Source organism: Choloepus didactylus, chromosome 1 (assembly GCF_015220235.1).
Source record: "Choloepus didactylus isolate mChoDid1 chromosome 1, mChoDid1.pri, whole genome shotgun sequence".
Taxonomy (NCBI): Eukaryota; Metazoa; Chordata; class Mammalia; order Pilosa; family Megalonychidae; genus Choloepus; species Choloepus didactylus.
In genome coordinates, this window is record NC_051307.1 from 66,039,105 (window position 1) to 66,045,358 (window position 6,254).

At 39.6% G+C, this 6,254-nt stretch overlaps 1 pseudogene; it reads right to left on the reverse strand.

Annotated features, from left to right (window-relative positions):
* Nucleotides 1-1,712: 1,712 nt before the first annotated feature.
* On the reverse strand, nt 1,713-3,300 carry LOC119534111 (annotated as a pseudogene).
* Between the last annotated feature and the right edge of the window lie 2,954 nt (nt 3,301-6,254).

The window sequence follows — 6,254 nt, forward strand, 5'->3', positions numbered from 1 at the left end:
TAGAGGACTTAGCTTTATTAATCTGCACAGCAGAGCTCTGAAAGACGGCTCCCGGGGCTTCTGTTTTCTTTTAGACAGAAACACATGGTGGTCCTGCTTGCCTAATGTCACATTAAAGATTTAGGTAAATAGCTGGGCATGCAGTATTTATTAATTATTATGCTTCACAGTTCTTAAAATTTTTGCTGGGCTTACTAAATATGCCATTTAACACCTCTCCTTCATTTTTTTCTTTTGTAAAATTCTCATCTATTAAAGGCTATTTACAAATCTACTTGGATATTTTTTCATTTTATTTGAACGGGCTATTTAAAATTCATCAATGATATTTAGATGGTAAATTTTATACACTTTAAGTGAGTTTTAAAAAATCCTCTTGACTGTCCACTCTCCTATTTCACAGATAGGATCATTGAGACCAAAAAGATTAAGTGAATAGTCCATAGTTATATATTTAGTTCTCACTAAACCCAGTTTCCAAGCTCAGTGTTTCATATTTCACATATAAACAGTTTTCACATATAAACTCTAAAATCAGAATTTATGGAAAATGTTAACAGCCTATTAAGTCCATACTCATGATTTTAACAGAACCAGATCTATCAGAAGCATCCCAGACACATGACTATCTATTTTTACAAATAATCCCAAAGAAGGTGATATGGTTCCTTGGTGCCTAAGCTTCAATTTCAATTTATGTTTTCTGGAATTTTGAATAATAATCATCCTTTTCTTTCTTAGTTAGGTATTGATCATAGTCTGATGTGTGGTGCCATTTTCCATAGGCCTGAAGGCCCTTTCATTTTGGACTGAGAGAACAAAGACAGGATCTTCAAGTGATACCTTCTTTGCCTACCAGGCAGGTATTTGGAGAGCAGATAAAAAGGGCGTGTGTGTGAATCCAGTATCTAGATGTGCTTTGATGTGAACTTTCTTTATGTTAGCAGGAAGAGGACAAGTGCGGTGCATAGATGAAGAGCTACAAGGGTGAGGTTCTGGCATAATCTCCTTCCAGGGCTAAACATGGAATCACAGAATGTTAGAGCTGGAAGATACTTTGGAGTTTATCTTGTTCAACCCCACATTTTACATATAAATGGACTGAGTCTTAGAAAGATGACCTGCCCATAAAAATACAGCTAGTCAGTAGCAGGCTTAGATTTTGGAAGCTCCTAAGTATCACAACTATTGTTTTGTTGTTGTTGTTTTAAATCTTTTTCTCCACCCCTCTCAGTTACTGACACAACACACAGATACACACACACACACACACACACACACACACACACACACACATTTTTGATCCTCCACTAATTCTTTGGGGTTGATAATAGTACTGATAGTCATAGTTCAAATACACAAAAATGTTTGAATGCTTATTATGGAGGTAGTATGCAAAGCAGAAAGATCCCTGGATTTGGAGTTAGAAGGCCAGGGCTTGCTTTCTTTTTTTTTTTTCTTTAATGAAGAAAAGGGTCGAATTTAATCTTTATTTACAAGATACTGCAAGATATGAAATTCCACATAGAAATAAGAAACACATTGTGTAGAGGCTTCATACAGTATGTACAGTTTGGAACTGTTCAAGTATAGTTTTGTTGTAAACAGTGCTACATAACAAATCACATTTAAAAAGAATTCTTAGTAGAGAAACAGCAAGACAAACTTATAACAAAATAGTGCACAAACAACTTTATACCTCAGCTGTACAACTAAAAGTTAAAAGTCCCAGGAATACCATCCTGAACTTGGAAGGTACAGCCTTCAGAGGTAGTTTCTGGCACAACATTCTGATCTTCTTCTTCCTCTACAGAGAAATACTTCTCAATCAGGCTTAGTGAAGCCTTGTAAACAGACTTATTTTCATGGCTTTGTAGAGCTTCAATTTTGTCCAAGCCTCCACATTCTTCAATCATTATACTAAGTTTCTCAGTTTCACCTAGTTTCTCAGCAGCCTGAAAGATATTTGAGATGGCATCCAGAGTGACTTGAATAATTTTGGCATCTTTAGCAGTTAAAAGGTTCATCAATGGTTCTATTATGCCACAATGGATGAGGTATACAATCTGTTCAACTGTTCCACCACTTGTATAGTTGGTCACAGCCCATACAGCTTCCTTTTGTGTCTTAAAGTCTGCCTTGGAGAGAATGCTAATGAGGAATGGGACTAATCCATGATTCACTACTTGCTGTATCTGGTCCTGATGGCCAGCTGTGATGTTTGACATTGTCCATGTAGCTTCCTTCTGAATATTAGTTTTGGGGTTAGTCAGCAGGCTGGGAAAGACAGCAAGTGCTCCTGCAACTATGACAACCTGAGTCTGTTCATCTGTCCCAGTGACAATATTCCTATGGCTCTTAGTGCAGGAGTCACAATTGGCAATTCAGTAGCCCCCAGAAGCTTCACAAGCTGGGGCACAACTCCTGTTTTCACACCATTTCAATCTGTTCCTTTGGACCATCAGTAAGATGGGAAATGGCCCAGCAGGTATCTGCTAATAACACTTCTGGATCATCATGATGCAGGAGACGCACTAAAGTAGGAAGAATTTGCTCAACAGCATCTAATGGGGGTACAGGATTCTTGTTTCAACAAAGGTTTGAAAGTGTCCATGTAAGATTACCTAAGTAACCACATGCTAAAGATGACATATCAGGAACTGCAGGTAGAGCCAACAGAGGATCTACTGCACCATACTTGATAACCAAGTCTTGGAAAGATGAGCCCTCACCTGCAATGTTTCTAGAGCCCATACAGCCTGTTCACTGATGTGAGTGTGGGGAGATGACAACAGAGAAATGAATGCTGGGATAGCACCTCCATCTACCACAGGCTTGGTCTGTTAAATGTCCCGGAAGCAATGTTAGTGAGTGCCCAAGCAGATTCAAACTGAATAGGAGTACAATCAGTTCTGCCCAAGAAGGACACAAATTTTGGAATCAAACCAGCCCGGATTATGTTGTCTATGGGGGGCTCTTTTTCCCTTGAAAGCAGTTTCCTAGCAGCTTGAGTAGCTTGGAGCTGGCCTTCCAAATTGTTGCTATTTATGCCTTTGACGATGTCATCAACAGACCAGTTTACAGTGCCCTGGTTATTTCGGTTTTCCTGCAGTGGAGAAGTAACATCAACAGGAAAAGAGCTGACATTTCTCCTTTTCAGCATCTGGTCATCCTTTTAAGCTTTCCTCAGCTCCCTGTTAACTTCTATACGACACCACCTCATTTCTGTACTGTCTTTCCCCTTGTTGTTGAATCTGTTAAGGCAGGCAGCTGGTGAATAGCATTCTCATTAGTGCACATGGTTGTGAGACAAAGGAAGAATGCTGAGGAGCGAGCTCAGTCTTCCACAACAGGGGATATGGGGCTCACAGGCTGCGGGTTTAATGCCCTTGAAACATCCACCATGGCTCGGCCTGAAGACTGCATGGCTTGTCGCTTGCTTTCTTTTTTGGATATCTTATAGGCAAATCAACTTTTGTGAGTCTGTGTCTTCATCTACAAAATGAAGATAGAGGATTAACATGAGAACTGGAGAGGAATGGCTTGGGAGCCTCCTGGGGACAAGGCTGGGGCAGAGGATTACGGTAATTACAATGCTGGAAATTTCAGTACCTTGAGAAATGTCCATGAGAGTGCTTTGTAAACTCAAAAATACTCTACAAATATTTCTATTGCTCCCATATACTGGGCACTATGGTGAATGCAGGAGAAATATTGTCTAAGATACTGTCCTTGCCTTCAATAAAGTTACACTAAAGTTACGACCTCAGGGTGTAATAGAGTAGCAATATGCCAAGTGGCTATTGAATGGCAAAGACAAATACACAGAAGTGAGAGGCGTATGAAATGGGGCATTGGGGGAGACCTTGTGGAGGAGTTACAATTTGAGCTGAGTCATGAAGCAAAGGGAGCAGACAGAAAGGACCATCTTAGGCAGGATGAATGCATTGAGTAAAGGCATGGAGGAGCTCAAGGGATTGTTAATATGCACAAGGAAACACATGTTAAAAATATTTATGAGTGATATTAAGTCATGGTGGATATTTACATCCAAAGCTAGCATTTTACTATGCTAACATAGGGAGCCACAGATGACTTTTGAGCAGGGTAACCTGTCCAAAGCAGTGGTGTAGGAAGCTTCCTGCTGCAGAAGAGAAGGTTGCTTTGTAGTAGAGAGAAAGACGCAGAGAGAGCTGCTTATTCTTCTCTCTGTCTCAGGACTTTAAGGGCAAGTGGGCTGTTTCCCTCCTGGAAGGACACCTAGAGAAGGGCTGAGATTATACCAGGTTCTATTTGTAAATGATTTCTGAATGCCTTCACCTCCCATTTCTGCATAGGCCTGTAAGTTCTGCTCCTTACTAAACTGCACAAAACCACAGGGATGGTTGCCTTGTCTTAGTTTAGAGCCAAATGACTTCAATAACATTACAAAATGACTGTCAACAAAAAGTCATTTTCTTTTCTTCAAAGTATGTGGAGAGGACACAGGATCTTGAAACCCCATAAGAGAAAAGGAAAAGTGTCCTATTAAGGTCACATATCCATTTCTGACAGAGCAGAATTTTTTTCTGCTCTGCATGTTTACTTTGTTTTGTATACTCTCATTTAACTGTATGGGCAATTGTGGAAGATTGTTCAGTGGGTTAATTGTTTCACTTACCAACATTGAAATTTTTCTACCCTTCCACTAGAATATCACATAATAAAGAAATTGGTAATATTCCTAATGCCTGTTATGTAAAAAGGGTTATTTGAGTGAATATAAAAGGGTTATTTGAACCTTCATATTTGATGCTACTGGCTTAAAATCTACAGCCAACAAGAAAGCATCATTTATATTTTTAACTTTCTTCTTTCAAAAGCATACTAGTCACCAATCCATGAGCAAATTGGGTGAAAAATAATTAGTTAGGATTAATTAATTAGGGTTAGGGTTAGGGTTAGGATTAGGGTTAGGCTTCTGGTTATTGAAGTGACTAATGAAAATAAAATGTAACTGGGAGAGAGTAGAATAATTTAGTGGGATTTTAATTTTATTCAAATGAAGAAAACAATGAGAAAGAGTGCTTCACTTTCTGTATAAATAAAGAGGATTTTGAATCAGAGAACACTGCTTTGTGATTCACAAAATACTCTCCCACCCCCCATCCCCCAGAAACTTTTAGCTTGGATTTAAGTAGTAACAACTTCACAAAGACACAGGGAACTTCTGAAATCAGAAAAATTCTTGAAGTTCATTAAAATTCATATAGATCTCTTTTTATTCTATACTACTTTATTATTTTTTTAAATTTTTGTCAAAGTGATCATTCTCTCTAGTCCTGGCTTGGTCATCAACTTATAAGCCTAAATGTGTTTGTTGCCTCATCTGGGTAAAAAGGTTACTTCTGTTTCATTATGAATCTAACAAATAAAAAGTAAAAAGGGAAACCAGTAGATTGTTGTTAAAATTAGACCCTCAATCCATGTTACCTTCCCACAGCAGTTAACAGTTTAAAAGCACTTTGACCTTTGGTTGGGTCCTCTTTAGCTCCTCACAACTTTGTGATAAACATGAGGATGGGAGGCTGGTGGCTGGTGTCAGAAAGTTCTCCCAGGCTGTGTGCGTGATCCTTTCAGCAGATCTGGAGTGCTCAGGATCTTTACTCTGCAGCTGCCACTACTATGCCCTGCTGCCTGATACCAGAACCAAGGCCATAGACAGCCATGAAAGAGGTGGCTGAGGAGCATTAAAGGTGGAGAATTGGATGCTCATCCCACTGGACAACTACTGGTGCCACCCCAGGCCACTGGGCTCAGAGCCCCAGCCTCCACGACAAATTAAGCAAAGCTGCGTAAGCATATTGTTGATCCTCTCCAGGCCTGAGATGGGTGTGGGTGGGTGGTGGTGGGTTCATCTGAGATACCAAATGGCCTCTTAGAAAGAAAGAGAGCAATCCATATTCCAGAAGCAGTTTCTGAGGAGCACAGGAAATCATGAATATAATTCTAAAGATGTTTTTCATCAGAACTTTTTAGAGTCATCCTGAGAGAATCAAGCAGCCTGAAAAGAACTGATATTGCAAGGTTACAGTTTGGGGAGCAGAGATAGAAGCTGGGAAGGGAAATCCCATAATGTAAATGCTGGAGACTGAATGAACTGAGAATAAACCGGAAGGACTGCCATTTTTTTTTCCCATGCTGGAAATTAGTTTATTTTCATGTGAAGTGTTAGACCAAGTCAGAGGAGCAAAGACCATTAAGGACAAAGAGAT